The sequence below is a fragment of the Felis catus genome, chromosome F2, assembly GCF_018350175.1.
Source record: "Felis catus isolate Fca126 chromosome F2, F.catus_Fca126_mat1.0, whole genome shotgun sequence".
NCBI lineage: Eukaryota > Metazoa > Chordata > Mammalia > Carnivora > Felidae > Felis > Felis catus.
In genome coordinates this window covers 26,323,377-26,344,885 of record NC_058385.1, presented here as the reverse complement: position 1 = coordinate 26,344,885, position 21,509 = coordinate 26,323,377, and the positions used below count along the sequence as shown (strand labels likewise).

Genomic DNA, 21,509 nt, shown 5'->3' with positions numbered 1-21,509 from the left:
GGAAGGAGGTGAGGGTGGACAAAATGTGAGAAAGGGGTCAATTATACGGTGACAGATGGTAACGACTTATTGTGGCAATTGCTCTGCAATATATACAAATATAAAATTATTCTGTTTTGCACCTGAAACTATTACAATGTTACATACAATCTTACCTCAGTTAAAAAAAAAGGTAAGTCAAAGAAAGTGAAAGAAATAAAAATATAAGACATAAACGATGAAATGAAAAGAAAAGAAATGGAGAAGTTAAAATCTGTGACCAATTCTTTGAGGAAAAACCCTGTATTGACCTGGAAGAAGGTATCTGCAATTCATATCAATAATAATAAATTAGTATGTGAAATATATTCTAAATATACTGCAAATCAATAAGAAAATGAACAAAAGATATGTGCAGACAACTCACAAAGGAGAAATCTAGATCAACTAAATAAAATACCCACTTGACCAAAAAAAAAAAAATAGAAGAAGAAAAATTTGTTTGAGCCTCATTTATAATTTAAAAAGAAATTCTAAAAATGAGAGAATCAAAATGCCACATTTAGCAAAGAGATCCCGGAAGATGGAGCTAAAAAAGTAACCATTGGATTTGAGAATCTAGAAGTCAAGGGTGATCTTTATTAGAACATCAATGAGAGTAAAATCGATTTGCAATGTATTGAGAAACAAATGTGAAGAAAGGAAATGGAGACAGAGTAAAGACTTTCTTAAAAAGCTTACATGATCCAGGAAGAGAACAGATATAGTAATAGCTGAAGCTAAGACACCTGCTCAAAGTAGGCCAATATATTAAGTTTTTCACTTGATTGTTTTATTGTGGCTGGACTGTGAGCTTATTATTAAGCTGAGAAGTAGCCATAAGAAAGGGAAAAGTCCTCAAAGTAAGAGAGAAAATAAATGATAGAGCAATGCTCTGGAGAAAGCAATCAATTGCACCAATGCAAAGTTTAGCCTTAAGCAAAGAGTAATAAGAATGCCTTAATTTTTAAATTAATGTGTATAGGGGATGAGCATGCATGAGGTTGAGGATATTCAGTAATATAAGAGAGTAAAGAAAGAGGAAGTGAGTCTAACATTAGGTGAAGTAGAAATGATTTAGATATGACATTGTAGAGATCTAAGCGGTTGTCAGCCCATAACCATATTTTATTCATGAAAAAAATATATTATACAAAGCTGAATTATACATAGGCCATCATGCCCTTAAGGAGCTCAGTCTACCAGGAAAAGTGAGACTTGTTCACATATAATCAAGATAACTAAAATGCCGTTCATCCCTCCTTTCTCAATATATACATATTATTTTGTTCTTTTCTCTTTCATTTTATGAGATCACATAGCATTTTGTGTTCCTCTTTCTTCCCAATTCTCTAAAGGGATACATGAAAGTGGAAATGTTTACCATAGTGCCAACATTAAGTTCAGGCTCCTTTCCACAGCTTTGCACTGTGATCTCTACAGAAGCTCATCCAGAGCTCTGGAATGATTTGCACTAAATGCATGAAAGAGATGAGGAATAGGAGAAGTCATTAAAATTATTCTGTTTCTTCTCCTCCCAGATCCAAACAAATTTCACTTTTAGGAAAATCATTGTCCACACTTCCTAATGTGAAGCTTACTTTTGCCCCACAAAGTATTTTAAAGACAGACAAAATCAATCTTATTGACCATTTCTCAAAACCCTGTCCTTGAATATTAAAAGTTGTATTTCAGGAAAGTAGAAGTTTCAAATTTATATTCTTCAACTTCATTTAAGATCACTGATGCTGATTAAAATTTTCATCTTTTAGATATATTTGAAAATATTCTACCAAACAAGAAAAGGCCATTAACATTCAGTTTAAATGCAATTTATACTAGCCTTTGGTTTTCAGCATAAATGTAGAGACAAATGAAATTATTGCCATTATGAAAATAATGTGTATTTTTTGAGACAGCTATGTTTTTTCCATGCATGTTGCTAAAGAAGGCAAATTTATCATGTCCTTTAATTTCTCAGAATCAAAATCATTTGCTCAAACTCCAAAGAAATTGTAATATATCTAAAGTTAATTACAACTTTCTTTTCAATATTTAATTATGTTTTCTTGTAAAGAATAAGCATCATTCAATTAACTTCATTTTTGAATATTACATAGAATCTTACAATGATTCTATGGCATATTACATAGAATCATTGAAGCAGAATAAAATGTAAAAAAAAAAAAGGAGAAATAATACTCAGAGCATGCAGTCCTCAGACACATCAGGCCATTTGCTCCTTTTTACTTTTAAAAATCTCTCCAACATTTCATTAGTATTCTTCTTTTTAAGCACTGTAGAAAATACAGACTGTATGTCTGATACACTATTTCTAGACTATGCAGTAACAAACTGTATAAATTCACTTGGCTACTCAGAGTGACAACTTGAGTTTCCTTAATATATAGTTACTTTCTCTGAAATTAAACAATTAATAAGCCAGCAGCTATGTGAATCATAAATTATTCATACTTAGTCTACCAATGAACATTAATCAATTATAAAGAGACACAGAAATTAAGACCAAGAGAAAGAGTCAACCATAGCCTTTTAATATTGAGACTCTGTTAACCCAGTCTCTTTAAACATATTTGATTTGTATAATAACATCAATATGCACAGCTATGCTTGCTGCTCAAGTTTCCAACAAAATAACCAATTTATGAGTATACATATGCTGTCAACCAGTAACAAGAAATACTCATCACAATTATGTAGCCTTTGACTAAAAGGGCTTATTAGAGTTCTTTCAAATTATTGTACCTCATCAAATATTTAGTATTAACTCTCCTGGCTTCCCAAAGAATTTGAAGCACACTGAGAAACATCTTTAGAATTCTTTCATAGTTTGAATACCAATAATTTTATACCAATATATATAAAATTATAACAATCACAAAAGCAAAACCTCCACCTAGACAATGGCCCCAGTCAGTCAGTTGTGAAGCATTACATCCTTAACAGACACAGGTTCAGCAGCAAACTTATGACTTACAATTGCCTAATGAGAAGTTCCAACAGGCTTATTCCCAACGCATATGATTTCCAGATTATGCAAGTACCCATTCTGATTAATTTATTTAAAATCAGTCAAGGAAAGAGCTATCGTTCCTAGTGTTCATTTTTACCAAGAGTCAAGCAATAAAATAATGAGAGTATATAGATGGCAAATAGGGATTTAAGTGGAGAAATGGAATTAATAAGAATAAAAAATTAGAATCGCCATTTGGTTATAACTAGCAATCAAGTGTTAATGCAAAATATTACCTGGAAATAGGCTTCAAACTATTCTTTGGTTGATGTCCTGTAGACATGATGTATTTGCTTCTCACCAAAGACAGGAAAAGACCATTGACAGGTATCACTGGATGTATTATTTCACTATTTCTTGGAAGCTAGAGGAAATAGAGAAGCTAGGTTTACAATATGGGAAATTGAGAACATCTGAGTCTTTAGTTTTTTAAAAATTTTCTGTGTCCTTGAGCATTCATAAAGACATGGCAAATTTTTTCCAGACTTGATGAGATGGTCAGCTCAGGGTGGGGGTGGGAGCAGAACCAGGATAGCTTTACCAGTATTCTGAAAAGTCATTGGTAGTAGTTCTCATTCAGCAAGTGTAACATTGTAAAACCCTGAAAACTCACATGCTCACCTTGAAAAATCATTAACTACCTGTTAGTCCTTTCTTTCAAAATCAATCAACAGATATATAGAGTGCGTAATAAACACTAGCACTATGCTAAGTGCTATGAGATATACATAATATCAGATGCAATTGCTAAAATGTAAATTAATTTATATTGGTACAAAATAAAGACACGCTACACAAGGATACGTTATATGCAATAAGATGATATAGATAAAAGTCCTACCAAAGTACAGACAAGGCAGATTTCTTCAATGACTACCAGCATGGTTACTTTGTTAGAAATGCAGATTCTCAGACACCACACCAGACCTACTGAATCAGAATCTGAATTTTAGCAGATGCCCAGATCTTGTGATGTATATGCACATTCAAGTTTGAGAAGCCCATCTTAGATGTTTTCATAAGCAAAATGATACTTAAAACAATTGTTAAACTAATGAGTCGGCCAAGAAAGAGAAAGAAAAACAGTCCAGGAAATTTCAGGCAAGTGGTCAGAAGAGAACAAAAGCATAGCATGAGAGGGCCTGAAACATGTTCCAGGAAGATTTTAGTTTGCCAGATTTGCTAGGGCAAAAGATTTTATTTAGAGATTGCCAAAAGGTAAGTCTTAAAATGTAGAATGGGTCTGGTAAGAGATGGTCTGAAAGTTAGATTGAGAGAAATGCTTAGTATTTTTAGACAGACCAGTGCTTTTGGAATAAAAGTGATTCATACTGTTCAGATTCCACCCTTCAGATATGAAGAATTCACTCTGTTAGCTGCCTTGAGTATTGGCTGCTGGTGCCTCAAAGTTGAGACCTCCCCTGAGAATTGCCCTCCGCCAAAGGGGGTTGCTTCACCCAAGTTTACACCCTCTTCCTGGAGGCAGCTTACATCCAGTACTGGCTGATGTAGGGGAACAAAACCTTGGCCTCATGGCCTCAATCGGAAGCCACATTATTGAAAGACTGTCTCAAAGTTAAAGTTCCCTGTGGAGTGAGATGAGTTATCTCATACAAATGCATCTCATTATGGTAACTCTCTCTGCTCAGTCCTGCTTTTCTCATTCTCTCACAGATGTTGTTCCCAAGAGAGCTTCTCAATAAATCTCCCGCACACAATTCTCCATATCAGAAAACAAAACAAAACAAAAAAAACCCAAAAAACCAAACTGATCACTTTCCTCGAAACTGTATATCACTAAAAAATGTATAATTAGTTCTATATAATTTTATTCTGATATTATCCTTTGGTTACTTTTTTAATGTGCTGTAACAATCCACCTAAAATGTATATTTCTTAAAGGCAGGAAATGTGCTGTATTCCTTTAAAAAATTATTTCACTAAGACAGGGGTGCCTGGGTGCCTTAGTTGGTTAAGCATCGGACTTTGGCTCAGGTCATCATCTAACAGTTCACAAGTTCAAGCCTCACATCAGGCTGTCTGGTGTCAGCAAACAGCAGACGCCAGATCCTCTGTCTCCCTCTCTCTCGCTGCCACTACCCACCTGGCAATCTCCCTCTTACAGAAATAAATAAAACATTAAAAAAATTGTAGAAAAGTAAGTAAATAATTTCACTACGATGAACACAGATGTGGGTACATAATAAGTATCTAATTCTCATTTGATGAATTAAAAAACACTTCTTTTGGGTTCTTTTATGTTAAAATTTCTGTGATATGTCTAAGATAAGCAAATGAATAATTTCAGAAAAGCATTTCTGAACTGAGAAGTACCTACTTCCAAGACTGATTTCAGCCCTGCACATCAACCACATCAGCTCTTTTGTGTATCCCTGTTACAGCACTTGGAACATGATAGGTACTCAGTAAATACTGGTTAACTTATGAATAAATGAGTAACATTTATACAATGCATTGCAGTCTACCTAAGTGTCTTTATTTAACCTTCCTGGAAACTTCCAGGTAATAGCCTCAGTTACAACACGAAGCTAAACATACACAGAGACATCTAAGTTTTAAAAAACACAGATTTCCAGGCTCACCTCAGACTTTCTGAATATTAGAGTCTCTATGGGCTTTCATTACTTATCAAACTTAAATGTGTATTAATTCCTAACAAGTTCCTAAGTGATGGTGATGGTCTGTGTCTCACACAACTAGGTCAATGTCACACGTTAGACCAGTAATGCTATATTGTTTCAGAACTCCTCAGGAGATTTTGAGGTGTGGTTACTCAGATTTTTTTTTTTCAAGTCATGCTCAGGCTCTTCTCCTGGAGATTCTGTTTTAATTGGTCCAGGATGGAGTCTGGGTACTGACATTGTCTTCTCATATGCAGCCAAGGTTGAGAACCACAGCTGTAGTTTTTGCTCAAGAATCATTATCATCAAGGATCGGGTAGATGCAGGACTACACCTGAGTCTCAACCCAGTGTGCAGGCTTTTTATGTACCCCATACTATCTCCCTGAACATAGATAAAATGTCTGAATTTCCCTACTCACTATCCAAGTTAGGTTTGTTGATTCTGCACTATATTTTATATATCAAGATGGAATAGAGACCCAAGATAATAACCACTATTACATAAGTTTCTAAAAATCACAAAGTAAAGGACAGATACGTGATCAGAAAATGAAAGTGGGTAAACATGACTGAATTATCCTCAGAATTCATTAATAAACTCTTTGAATATTTAGCAAATCTAGGGGTTCCAGAAAGTAGTCCTATAAATTACCTGAGCAATCATTTCCTTATCTCAAGATAGTATTTGGATGGAGAATACACATGCCTCTACGCTCTCCAATTCCCCCGCAAAATTCTTTACCATAGAAGTATTAGTAAAATAATTTCCTTTTGCTTACATTTCCACCTTTTTTGTAGGCAATCCACAAATATTTCACTGAAAAACTGTAGTCACCCATCATGGCGATTGAAAAATATCAGCATAGTTAGCCACATGTGCATGCCATCAGTTTTCCAACATAATATAGCAGGCGGTAAAGCGCAAACATTTCAGCCGAGGTCTCAGCCACTAGATGCCGCTGATGTGTCTGGAGGCCTAGGAAGTGGATTCTACAGAACTATAAAGGCTTACATCTTGGAAAATAAAATGCTGTTACTATGGTGACCAGCTGAGATTATGGATAATGAGAGTACCATGTTTTCCACTCTCTAAGGAGCTATTGTTCTCCGCCTATTGCTCTATGCTGAACATTACTGACCTTCAAAATGTATCAAAATCACTGGTACTTTCTTTTCTTTAAAAAAAGGGTATTTCATTCAGTACTTTTGCGTGAGTGAGAAGCTATACACATCAGTTATTCACACATACACTCACACACACACACACACACACACACACACACGGGAAGGAACCATTATTCAATGCATTTATTTTTCTTATTTACATAGAGAGGAGAGATCAATGGTCTTAACAGTACATGACGTCATAGTTTCTACAACTTAGGTGTTTTCAAATTCTTTACAATTGTCTATCTACCAAGATAGAGGAACTGAAGAAACTAGCTCAATATTTATCATCTGTGTGACAGCATCAAATATCTAGCTAGAGATAATTGTAGGCGAGAACATGTTTTCAATGGAACAAGGATATATGAAATTTCCAGTTTAGTTACAGAAAATCTTGCAATACAGTTATTTTTCTTCTAAAGCTAGAAATGGACAGGAAAATAGACTCATAGGGAAATAGAAATCTCTTACATAAAAGATATTGGAACAGGTATTAAAAGATAGCAAAAGGATAAATGACATTTATTATTTACTAACTAGTTGTTGGTTATTGATGAGTTTTTAATATTACTCTCCAACAGGAAATCTGTTCAGATTAAGGTTCATGTCCATGTACTTTTAGAAAAATAAATGTAAAAGAAATGTTCAGTGGGTATTGGGGTTGTCTGTAAGAATATCATACCAAAAAAAATTTACCCCAAAATAATTACTTGAACTTGTATAGCCCAAGGAAATCAAAATTAATTAATATATCTCGAAATTCAAGCAAGGGAAGTACTAATGACCATATTTTTCATGTCATAAGATTTTACATAATAACTAATGAGTATGAAAAGTAATAAATATGTTATTTTTCATAATATGTGATGGATTCTCATTATCCCAGAAGACTCCACCCAAACACTCCTTTCAAACACTATTGCGAAGCTGCTTAAACCCTCAGTGAATTTGACATGCCATCTCCTTAGGCCTAGTCTCCAATGGCATTAAATGATTCATAGCAACAAAACTTGGTATGTAGTTCTTAACAGTGGCTGCACCCTTTAAAAACAAATAGAAGATAGAATTGGCAAGAAATATCTAGAAATAAATGTCAAGGGACATTGTTAGAATACTAACCTGGTATTTGGGTCATAGTTTCCTAAAATACAGGAAATTCTGAAAGCACAAGTTTGTGGCCACCCATATGCAGCTGTCACTTCCATGAAAAGGTAATAAAGATATTCCAGGCACTAAAAACAATGGCATGATATACCCCACGACGTATTTTACTCTGTTAGTTTCCTACGGCTTCCGTAATGAAGCACCATAAGCTAGGTGCCTTAAAACAACAGACATCTATTGTTTCCCAGTCCTGGAGGCTAAAAGTCCAAGATCAAGGTGTCAGCAAAGCCATGCATGCGCTCTCTCTCTGAAACCTGCAAGGGAAACTTAACTTGCCACATGCTAGCTTCTGGTGGTTTGCCAGCAATCTTTGGCATTCCTTGGCTTTCAGCTGCAATCTCTGCCTTTATTGTCATATGGCATTCTCCCTGTGTGTCTCTGCCTTCACATCACCCTCTTTTTATAAGGACACCAGTCATACGGATTAGGAGCCCTCCCTACTCCAGTATAGCCTCATTTTAACTAATTACATCTGCAATGACCCTCTTTCCAAATAAGGCTACATTCTGAGCTACTGGGGGTTAGGACCAGTATGTGTGGGGAAGGAAGACATGATTCAACCCATAATGCTTGCCCAATTCCAGATAGTATTTGGTATAGCATCAGACCTTATAAATTACTACCATTTCTATCTCTTGACCTACAACTGCTTTTTAGGAGATCATGAGATTTACTACCAGCTTTTTGATGCCATACTCAAGCATTAAAAATGGACTCTAATAACTGCAAAGCAAGATGGACTAGAGACCCAAGGAATATAAAGGATTAACTACAGTCTCTTCTGACTTCTTCCAGTGATCAGGCAGAAATGTATATAAATCATATAGTCTTAAAAAAACATATTGAATTTTTTTTCCAGTTGTCACTGGCAAGTAAATAATTACCTATACAGATGGACATGAATGACATTGACAATTATTTTGAGGAAATGTTTAATTCTAATCATAATTATTACGGCTTCATATTTTGCTAAAGAATATATAATTTATACCACTCATTCTTTTATATTTCATGTAGTTATGTAAATAAGGAAGTGAAAAAACACTGTAGTTTCATAAATCTGTGAACTAACCTTAAATGCCTTCTGTGCTTCAATCTGCCCAACCAAGGATATTCTAGTTAAATTTAAGCAATGTAATTTTTTTTCAGATTTCATCATGTATTCCCATCAAATTCTCTTCTAACACTATACCAAAAGAGGAAACACAAATGACTTCCAAAGTTTTAAAAAATCAAAAATGTGCTCAATGACCCATTGATTCTTTCTTCCTCATCCATTAGAATCTACCACATTCCAGGTATAGTGGTTGGTCCTGGATTTAAATGGCCCCCAGGATTGGCAATGGAACTAAGCTGTGGCGGTACAGTCGCTGAGTCCTGACTAAATTATCCAGCTTGCCCAAATACTTATTGAATATACAGTAAGCCCCTTATATTAGAATTTAAAGAGGAATGCAGAGGGACTGCAAAATACATATTTTGTAAATTACATTCTGATTGGGTTTCCCAACAGTGATGCTAATGTAATTTACTCTTAGATTTCAAGGGAAGCTTTGGATTGCTTCTGCAAGTGTTCATTTGAAAAAACAAATATGCAGCCACATTTTCAACAGCCTAATGGCAATCGCCTGTACGTCCTGCCAATACCACAAACTAAACATTTTCAACACTGAACCTATCATCTCGTCCTCTAACTATACTTATTTGTATGCTACTGATTTGTCTTGTTGACACCATCGCCTTCCCATCCTGCAGGCTCAAAATCGATCTATTCTTTTCTTTCTTTCTTTTTTTTTTTAATGGTTCCTCGATGGGGCCTCTCATTCACTTTTTCATTTTAACTCCACAATATTTTGCTATTCTGTCTTCTTTATTTCCACAAACACAACTCTCTTTACCTCTCTTTGAATGGTAGCTTTCTAAATGGTCTCTTGACTTCCTTTTCCAGCATATTTATCTCATTGAAGCACAAATCTGATCATGATATCCTCTTAAATAAGAACTTTTTTCCTTCCTATTGGCCCATGGAATAAAGGCCAAAGCCCTTTGTCTACTATTCAGTCTTCGGTAATCAGTCTCCTATCTCTGTTCCTATATTCCTTAAAATATAAAAGAGGTATTTTATTCTTTGTCATTTTTGATATTACAGAATATTTAGAAAAATAAGGATTTTCACTGAAATAAATTTTTAAGAGTTGTAAAGATGGCAAATAAATGTACTTTGATACTTGTATTATGGCCCAGATATATAATAGTGATTTATAAAATATAAAAAGAGAAAGCCAAAAATTCATGCAGGATCAAAACCAAGATAGACATGCCTATAAACCAGAGTCCTAACAGGAATCAGGACAGAAGCCCATGGCAGTTGGGCTCCTGGACTGAGCAGACACAGTAGCAACTTCTGTTCAGGCTATCTGCTCAGGCAATAGTCCAGAAAGGAATGGGAAGCCCAGAAACAAAGCCATGCATATAGAGGAACTCAATATATGATGTGGTGACCACACATGCCAATTTGGTCAGGAATGACTAACATCTATTGTCCCGGTGTTTGTTCTGGTTTAGAAACTATCTTGTTTGTTCATTTCATATTTTTCAATGATTTCCAATAGTTGCATTAAATTAAAGAAAATATCTCTTGTACTTCCAGAAACTTCCATGGTCTGTCCGGTGTTGTGTGAGATGCGTTGTGCAATGAATTTAGTTAAATTAGCTTTGCCAGATCCTTCCAGATACAATGTAACTAATAATACACATTCTAAGAAAACATGCAGGGTATTTGCTGATAAATGTGTTCTGAGAAGAGTAGCTGAAGGCTCTTTCCAGGCTCCAGGGGTGAAGAGAGAAGTATTTGACGCCGGGTGCTTTTGCAAGTCATTTACATATCAGCTGACTTTGCCTTGTCTCAGATTTTGACCTATAAGATATATCACACCGCCATGTCCATCAGTTGGTGGACCATGCCTTGGCCTGAAATTTGTGCAAAACTGCCAATTGATGTGGTCTTTGGATACTAAAGGAAATCATGGAATGTGCTCGTAGATATAGAGGCAAGCAGAGTAGCTGTACTGTAAACAGTAGGTGGAATGCACCAATGTCATAATGCTGTCATTTATTGTATGGTAGAAATATATAACTTTTTGTTTTTTGTAAATAAACCCTTTTGACAATGAAATAAAAAATATAAATGCTTATGCTGAATGAAAAGTTAAGTAAAGAATTTATGTGTCTCAAAAGGTTGACTAGGTATGTATAATTTTCACGAAATGTTTGTGGATACATATTCACTATAGAGTCCTAAGGTTATCATGACTACATGAAAACCAAAATACAAAAAATGACCAAAGAACCGTTAGCATCTTGTTTTAAATGGAAAACTATTTTAAGAAAACCATGCTGAAGACTACAGTTTAACAAAGAAACCACAAGAAGTACATTTTCATACTTCCTTGTGAAGCATGACTTTTCATTTAGATCAAATAATAGTTCTTTTCAATTAAATTCACTCATTTTCAAATGCAAGATTTCTAATGCACAGCTGAAAAGGTAAGCAATTGGGCCCAGCATTAAAGTTTAATGTTTCTGTTTGTATAGGTGTTACTAATTGCTTTGAAAAAAATATAGGTTACTTCCAACATTGACTTGATTTTTTTCAATGAATTCATGGAATAATATTACAGATGTTAGAAGTTCATTATGTTGTAGTTTAAACATATAAAATTATTATAAATGCTACTGTTAATTTAACTTAAAAGCACGAAGGTAAAATCATCTTTTTTGGTGATATCACAAATTTTGTTAGAGCACATTTATGCAGAAATGTATGGATTTTATACTTAGTTCAAAACACAGACCAATAAGAGGAACAAATAAAACCACATTTTACTCATGTTTATAACATAGTAAGTACTAAAAATTTCAATGTACGGCAAGGAAATATGGAAGAGGAAGGTCTGTAAGAAGATACATGGCCTTACTTTAAGCAAAATGGAATGATGCAAAACTCCCAGAAGATAAAATATATTTTCATCACTTTGTGAAAAGGATTCTCTAGAGCTATGAGCTAGGAAAGAGATCATGCCCCCAACTCCCCTTTCTAAAGGCACATTCATTTTATTTAAAACATGAACAAGATAAAGGCATTATGTATATTCTCAATTTTCATTTGTAAATTATAAAATAATTATAATGCTCCTAAAAAAAACCAAAAGCCAGCAAGTCGTGCCTACAAAGGAAATAAAAACTATAATTTAATATTTCAAAGTAAGCTTAAAAATAACAAATGTAGAAACTATAAACATACCTAATTAGCTAGAAAACCTCAGAAATAAGATGCTTGTAAAATAGGAAGATGTAAAAATATGGGTGACAGCACTTAGGCCAGAGCTAAAAGTAAAAGAAAATATTATCTCAGAGATTAAAAAAATGAAATAAGATGAAATAATAAAATAAAATAGCAAATAAGCATGCTAAATGATGCCTTCAGAAAAGTAAAAGATGGAAAGGAGAAAAATATTCAAAAGCAAAAGAAATGAAGATATAATAATAAGGAATTGAGCTATAACTGTAAATATGGAAGATAAGTTATGAAAATTCAATAGACATATAATGATCCCCAAAGAGAAAATCTACAGCAATAGAATAATAAAAAAAAAATGCTGAAAACCGTAACTCAAGAAAAATTCCCAGAAATGAAAGACCTGAAACTACTCATCTGGAAATTGTCCTAAAAAGCCCAACACCAAGAGATATTCTCATAAAACTGAGACTTCAAAGATTTTTTTTGTGTTTCCCAGCAAAAAGATCACCTCTTAAGAGGAAAGGAAATCAGACTGTTATTAGACTTTTCAAAAGTAACACTTTTAGCTAGAAGTAAATGGAGTAACACATTTTAAATACTGAAGAAAATAAAATAGGATCTACAGATGTTATATTCAAGCCAAACCCATCTTTAAGCAGGAAAACCTCAGACATGCTGTTGTGAAATACAAGGATTTGTGGGATATTGTTCTCACGAGTCCTTCCCACAGAAAACAAAGAGAATGAGCTTCAGACAACCAGAAAATCTAGAGATCATCGTGAAGACTGTTGGAACCTTGGGGCCTGGTCCTACCAGTAACATGATCAGCACCTGGGAGAAGTTCAAACTTCATCATCAAACTCATGACCTCAAACCAGACCAGACTGAGCACTCCCTGGTTCCTACTTATGAGCTTTAAAATCTTGAGCTGTGGGAATCCAATCCTTGAGCTGCTGGAAACCAACTTCTGATCAAAGTTACTCATTCAGTGCATATTATCTTTCCTATTCTGTGGCTCTCATGAGAAAGTTCTGGAAACTGTGTGACTGATCTCAACTTAATTTTGGCCACAGGTCTTTGCAGAAAGGAACTGCATTATAAACACTTATGCCACTGTACTTATACCTCAAAAAATATGAAATTACTCTCTTTTTCAATATATTTCTTTTTACAGTTGCTATGACTTCCTGTTGTTATATCCTTTCTCCTTCACCCATTAAAGACGAATTTTCAAAAAGAAGAATGAAAGTGAGGAGAAGAAAGAGAAGAATGAAGAAATCAGGGATAGGGGTGGGAAAGCAGGAAGGGTAAGGAAGGAGATTAAGAGGGAGAGAAGGAAGAGGGAACAGAGGAGGAGAAAGAGAAAGTGGGTAGGAGGCAGGACAGCAGAAAAGAGGGAGGGGTGAGAGAAAAGAAGATGAAGGAGGAGGAAGTAGAGGAGAACAAAGAGGAGAAGGAGAGAAAGGGAGAGGGTGAGGGGCAAGTGGAAGAGAAAGGAGGACAAGAAAGAAGCAGGAAGAGGAAGAGGGGGAGGAGGAGGGGCAGAAGAGCTAACTGAAGCAGGAAAACTATGAACTGCAGGAGGAACTATGGCAGGACAGTGACAAGGAGGTCAACCCTGAGGGCTCTGTTGCAGTCAGACACCACAGTGTAAGTGACTGGGACAAGAATGCAGGTTAGAGTGACCAGGTTACAAAGCCAAGAGCAACATCAGGGTAATTTTTGTATCCACCAGGAGGTAATGTTTATATCCACCAAGGCAATTTTTATATCCACCAATCCCATTGTGAATCTCCTGGGATCCTGTCAAGGGAGCAAGAGAGACTTGGAAGGCCTGTAATCTCCATGCGTTAGCCTGTTGGGGCTCAAAAATGACGAATTTTGCAATTATGTCTGTCTCTTCACTGTTCCTTCAGGTTGATCAGGCATGCAGACCTGGGGATTACTTTAGGTTGATAACCACAGCAACAAAAATGTTGTTTGTTGAATACCTTAAAAAGCTAATCAAAGATATTAATAATGTGCCACATAAATAACTTCACGCATAGTGTCACTGAAGTTAATCCTGTTTTGGTATTGTAAGAAATATCTTTGAAGAGTGCTTGGGTGGTTCAGTCAGTTAAACACCCAACTCTTGATTTCGGCTCAGGTCATGATCCCAGAATCATGGGATTGAGCCCATGTGGGGCTCTGTGCTGAGCCTGCTTAAGATTCTCTCCCTCTCTCTCTGCCCCTCTCCCCTAATCGTGCATTCCCACCCTCTGTCTCACTAAAATATATATATTTTACTCTCTAAAATGTATATATACATACATATATATATGTTTTATACATATTTATATACATATATATGTATACATACGTATATGTTTTATACACATATATGTTTTATATAAATGTGAATTAATGTTTAATTGGTACAGATGGAACTTACTCTGATAATCTCTTTGCTTGCTTACATAGTAGAGGGTACTTAAAGTTAACAAATTACATTTTAGGATGTTATGAGTCTTGTGAAATACATTTCCTTCCACGCTTCCACACCATAGGCACAATTCACATATGCTTAAATTTGCCTTTCCATGTACCAAATATGAATTAATGCACTGTTTGATGGCAAGAATTTCCTGTTTTGTGAAATGTCATTAGGTAGTCAAAATCTTTCAAAAGTTTAAGTAAAGCTATGAAAAACAAAAAAAACATTCAATTATAATAAAAAAGAAAATCACTAGTAAAATACGCACTCACAATAAGACTTACCTGTATGTATGTTTATTACCAACTAAAAGTATCATTATAAACATAACTAATATATGGGGCACCTGGGTGGCTCAGTTGGTTAAGCATCTGACTCTTGGTTTCAGCTCAGGTCATGATCTCGAGGTTTCGTGAGTTCAGGACCCATGTCAGGCTCTGTGCCGGCAGCACAGAACCTGCTTGGGATTCTCTCTATCCCTCTCTCTCTGCCCTTCCCCCATTTACGTTGTCTCAGTCTCTCTCAAAACTACATAAACTTTAAATAAAAACAGTAAACATAACTAATACATGCATAAAAGTAATCATAAATTCTCAATAACATTTTTTTCCTGGAACTAAAATACTTACAATAGAAAACACATTCAGTGAGTATAAGATACTATCTTTTAAATTAACTTGGCAGAAAAAAAATGCTAAAATTCAGAAAAATATTTGAGAACTAAGAAGTACATAGTAAAATTTTTAAGTACATATAAAAGTCTTCTTGTGGAATTATATAGGCTTAAATTTCTATATACTGAAGCTACAAACTTAAGCATAGTTTCTCAAAGAAACAGAAATGTTTGACTAATATACCAATAAGAACGATTATACGTGTGTGTGTGTGTGTGTGTGTGTGTATATATATATATATATATATATATATATATATATATATATACACCTATATCTTTGTTCAAAGACATTTTCCTTAACTCTTAAAATATTAAGAGAAAAGGAAATAATCGTACAACAATGCTTTTTCTTAAGGCCATGCATCAATCCAAACTGACACATGTAACTGCCATTTTTTGAATGCCCTATTTATATTTGTGGGTGTTTTTTTACCCTATTTATCTCTCATTCCATTTTTTTGGATAGAGCAATTAAGGTCACATCTTTAAATAATGTGTCCATGTTCACACAGGCCACAAGTATTAGAACCAGAATTCCAACACAGATCTGTCAAAACATAACCCACCCTTTCTTCTATGTTACATATCTATCATAATGTATTTCCTAATAAAATTCTATTTTTAAAATTATTTTTTAACATTTTAATATTTAATAATTGACAAATCAATTAATAAAATTTCAGCTTACTTTTGCCTATCAGAGGCTGTCCTACCAATTTTTTAGACAGAATTTATAGGAGTTAATCCCAGATAAATTTAGCTGGAAAATTATTGAAGACAAAGAAGATACTCGTTATGGAAATGAGAAAGTGTTCAAGACAATGATGATAGAATGGAGTTTGGTTTCCAGAAGATCCAAGTTGCTTCCTAGTGATTCCTTTGCAAGAGCACTGTCATTATCAATGGCCCTTATCAATGAACATTTCAGCCATCTTGTCAGTCACTTATATTTCACTTTAAAAGAGCATTTCTACCCTGGTTTAGATAGTAATCATATATGAATCATTAATTTGTGTGGTTTTGCTTATCTTTTATATAGTGTTGTGAATATAGAAAGAAGGGTTGTGGAGCCAGACAGACTGGTTCCCTTTTTTACCAGTTGGAGCTCAGGATATCCAACTCATTTATATACCCATTGCCATCTTCACCTCATCATTTCAAGTGGGGAAATTGGTAGTTGCCATATACAGTTATGGTGAGGATTAAAATGGCTAATATATGAGGGGTGCCTGGGTGGCACAGTCGGTAAGTGTTTGACTCTTGATTTCACCTCAGGTCATGATCTCACAGTTTGTGGGTTTGAGCCCCACATCAGGCTCTGCACTGATGGTGCAGAGTCTACTTGGAATTCTGTGTCTCTCCCTCTCTCTGCCCACATAATCTCTCTCTTTCTCTTTCTCTAAATAAATAAATAAATAAATAAATAAATAAATAAATAAAATGGCTAATATATGCAAAGGATTTAGCAATTCCTGGACTCATAATAGGCACTCAGTAAAATTTAGTCACTTCAGTTTCTGTCTTTTTGTTAGTTTTAACCTCATAATGCTTACCAAAGTATATGTATATGCATATATATATATATATATATAATATGTATATATAGGCTATATATATACAATAATGTGTGTGTATATGCAAGTGAGAATACTGAATTTGCTAATGGATACAAAACTTGCTAATACAAAACGAAAAATGGATACAAAACTTGTGAATATAAAATGAAAAAAATGTGATGTTTCTAATGTGTGACAATAAAATGTAACATTTGGAGTTATATTTTGTGGGGCAAGAAACAATCGTTCCTCAACTGGATAAAATTTGTTTTTCTTACTATAGAAAAAATCATTTACATCGCTATTACTTTTCTACAGTTGTAAAATAGCTTAGTCAATAGAAATTTCATCATCACACCCCTTTACAATAAAATAATCCCCATAGGTGCCATTACACAATGTCCTCCACTGAAAGGACGCCTAGTAAGCTCTTTTGTGAAATTCCTAAATCTGGATGTGCTATAAAGTATAAAGCTTTGGATTGTAACCCTCTCCCAGTTTATGAACAAATAATTTCTGGACTTCCATTCCCTATAATGAACAAAAGCATGCTTTGAACATTTTAGGTAAACTATATACATTTTTAAAAATGTTTCCCATGTATTTGGATTTTCGTCTTTCTATGTCTTACTTATCTGTTTGGATAGTGTGTCTATTGCAGTGATTAAGAAAACTTGTTCCCAATGCAATTCCAGCTCCTCTCTTACTACCTGATTATAGGTAAGTCTACTGCTCTCTAAGCTGGTTTCCTCCTCTGAAAAATGGGAAAAGCAAAGGTACCTACTTTATTGTGTTGTTATAAGGCTTAAATGAAGTAAGAAACACAAAATCTTAGAATCATTTCTGGCACAGGGTCATCATTCAGTAAATGTTGCTTTTATTCCATTGTTATTTCCTAGAGAGATGGGGCAACATTCATTGAGCCTTTGGTTATAGAGTAGTCACCAGAAAAAAAAAATGAGAACAAAAACAAGTAATAAAAGCTTTCTGGACATCAATAATAATGATAAATGTGACAATGAAATAAACTTAAGGGACCTGATTGGGACTGTGGTTCAAAAATCAAAACGAGGCACATTTATTGGTTCTAGGGTGGCACTTTTCTTTCTTCAGTTAAAGAGTTCCATGCATTTTCAGCTGGAAAATTTAATTTGAAAACAGAGATAAAGGTACACAAAGTAAAGACTTTGCTTCACAAATAATACTCCTCAAAAATTATTAGCTGTTGGCATGCTTGGGCGGCTCAGTCGGTTAAGCATCTGACTTCAGCTCAGGTCATGGTCTCGTTTGAGGGTTCGAGCCCTGCTTTGGGCTCTGTGCTGACAGCTCAGAGCCTGAAGCCTGTTTCAGATCCTGTGTCTCCCTCTCTGGGGTGCCTGGGTGACTCAGTCAGTTGAGCGACCGACTTTGGTTCAGGCCATGATCTCACAGTTCGTGGGTTCGAGCCCCGTGTCGGCTCTGTGCTGACAGCTGGAGCCTGGAGCCTGCTACAGATTCTGTGTCTCCTTCTCTCTCTGTACCTCCTCCACTTGTGCTCTGTTTCTTGCTTGTGCTCTCTCTCTCTCAAAAATAAATAGACACTTTAAAAAAAATTATTAGCTGCATTACATTGTTGATTTCTTTTCAAAATTTAACCATGTGTGTTATGTTTGCACTTTATGAATTTATGGAATGAAAAACAAATCTGACTCAAGTACTGACTTAAGTATCTTCCTTTTGCTTTTAGAGAAAAAGATATTAAATATCTCACTTCCTTACAGTTAAGGATATGCAAGTCTAATTTGGAAGGTAATGAGCCTCCAGCCGCTTAGGTGAGAATGGTGGAAAGGAAATATGCTAAAATACTACAAGGTTCCTTCTATTTCTGTGATCCTGAAATACACTTTGCTGTAGTGTAGAACCCCTGTTTCATACAAGTCAAACTCTTGGTTTTGGGGGCAGGAGCTGTTCTGTTTGATAACGTCCTGTTTTTTACCTTTCAAAAGTTAGGTTCGGGAAAAAAAAACCCAAAACAGTCTGATCCAACATGATGCCTTTAGGACAACAGTTAGACTTACATTCTTTGAAATCTTATTAGGCTTAGATTTCAAATGAAATGTCCTGTAATTGCTCAAATTTAGATGACATATCAGAGTAAGTTTCCAAAATGATGCACTAACCTTCAGTCTTTTTAAAAAATAGGTATAAAACTTTGACCAAAACACACTGAGGGTAACAGAGGATATTCCCGGCTGAGAGATGACTCATATATTTAACAGAAGTCTCTACTTACCCTCCAACTCACAAATGTACAAATATAGAACACATCTTATGTGGGGGACTAAATTTCTATGTCCAAAGCCATAAAATCACCAACCAATAGCTGAAATTTAGGGTCTCATAAATTAACTGGGCCATACCATACACTGTTTGAATTACAGTCCTCTAATATTTTACTACATAATTAAGCTAAAAATATGTAGTATTTATATAATTCCATGGTTTGAAATTTAAATACAAGTTAGGACGGATTTTATAGTATGTATTTTTTAACTAACCACGTACACTTTGGAAAATAGATGTGTTTTAAGAAAAATAAAAACACACACATACACAAAGCAAACTAACATGTGGCAAAGTTTTGACTTACTTTGAACATTCCATATAGTACAAGTTTTGAATAAATTATGAACTAGTTATGTAAGAAATTTTAAAAAATTAGAACTTACAAGAAATATATTTAAAACTTTTATCATATTATAAATTAGCCAGGAAAGCTAGTGAAACTTTTTTCTCTGTTCATTAATTTAATCTAAAATTTTTTTTGGACTCTTAGAGCAGGCAATACAATATGAAAGCTGGCTTATAATTTGAAATGAATGGATATTCCCATATCAGATTGGGGCAACTTGGGGATACAAGTATAGCCTTACAAATCTGAAAGAAATAAAATTAGAATGAAGATACATCTTACCAGTTCTTAAATGTAGATTTCTAAAGCTACATTTTCTAATTCTTTGTCTTCTCTGAGTTTCCATAAAAAGATTTCAAAAGGCATTGTGGGCTAACATAAAAAATGTACCACTGTGCTTGAGATTTCTTAAGAATATTATCTACTTAGAAGATAGAATCAGATACTAAGTTCAGTGAATCTGTACGTAGTCACTTTTCTAAAACAGCAGACTTTTTGGCTCTGCACCACCTGACAATTTCTTTGTCCAAGCCCCACTAAAAATAGGCCTTTATAAAATGGAAATGTTGAGACATTAACTATAGCAACGTGAATGAGCACCACTATAATAAGGATTTCTCATCAACTCTTGGTTTATGTTGTATTAACATATGAAAAAGCTATTTAAACATTAAAATTAATACATCATAAAACAATGGTAATGCTTCATACAAAATATAGTTTTATTTGAATCACAACTACTCACAATAGCTATGAATATCCCCATTCAAATTGCTATCATGAATATTGTATAAAATGAGAAGAATAAACTAAAAGTAAAATTAGAATACTGCTTTATAAATTATAATATGTCAAGCTAACAAATGGTAGACTTGTCATATTGAGCAACTAAATGTCTAAATGATCATTCAGCACTCATAGTGTAGGAAGAAAAAAACATTGGCTTTGTTGCCTCTAAAGCAGTTGCTCGATTTTTCATACTGTCATTCTGCTCTATTAGCAAAGCCTAACACAATTAGGTATGAATATGCAGTAATAACATGCAAATTGTTCCCTCACAATTGCCCTAAGGCAGCAGTCTCAGCCTTTCTAAGCTTGATTCCTTCTACATCATTACAGGCTTGGCATAATTCATCAGAATAAAAAATACCTCAACCTTATTGCATGTGGCCAGCTAGTAAAATCATCGGTAGTTGTTAACCACTCTCCCTCGATGGGTTTGTTAGCGATGCTGTCCCCAGCTCCCTGCCACTCCTGCACTTGTACATGTTTCCCTTGGGTAATGTTAGACACTACATTTGAGCCTGCCAGAACAATTAACCCTACTGTTAATTAGAATGAAATGTCAGGCGCACAGATGGTACAAGCTGGCACCCTGCCATCCCGCCAACTGCTGCTGAGAGCAGCTACCCCACTGCTGACAGCTGCTCAGCCATGTCCCAAACCAGCAGATGTCAAAACTTTCCAGCTGAGGAAGGTTAAAAAAAGCAAAGAGGAGGGGTTTCTCATCCCAGCAGTGATGATGACTGTTTTACTGCTATTGTGTCTATTACCTGTTGTCACACTGTACCAATCAAGAGGAAGTCGGCAAGCAGTGAGACACAAATTTAAAATAATGATACTAATAATCATAACATAAATAAACACAATATGGCTATAATGCAATGTAAGGATGAAAATGGCACAGGCAAGAAAGTCACTGAACTTTTTCACTAAGTTCTCCTGAAGCTGAGCGGTGTGTTTTAACACACATTTTCAAAGAGAAAAAAAAACCTTTTAACATTCTCAAATCGGGTACTTTAA

At 34.8% G+C, this 21,509-nt stretch overlaps 1 long non-coding RNA gene across 2 annotated transcripts in view; it reads right to left on the bottom strand.

Moving 5' to 3' along the window:
• Positions 1-21,509, bottom strand: part of LOC102900087 — a 204,893-nt gene that overhangs the window by 110,734 nt on the left and 72,650 nt on the right. For both annotated transcript variants that reach the window (XR_006592339.1, XR_006592338.1), the window contains exon 2: positions 3,289-3,416. This is a non-coding gene — a long non-coding RNA (uncharacterized LOC102900087). The remainder of the gene's footprint in view (positions 1-3,288; positions 3,417-21,509) is intronic.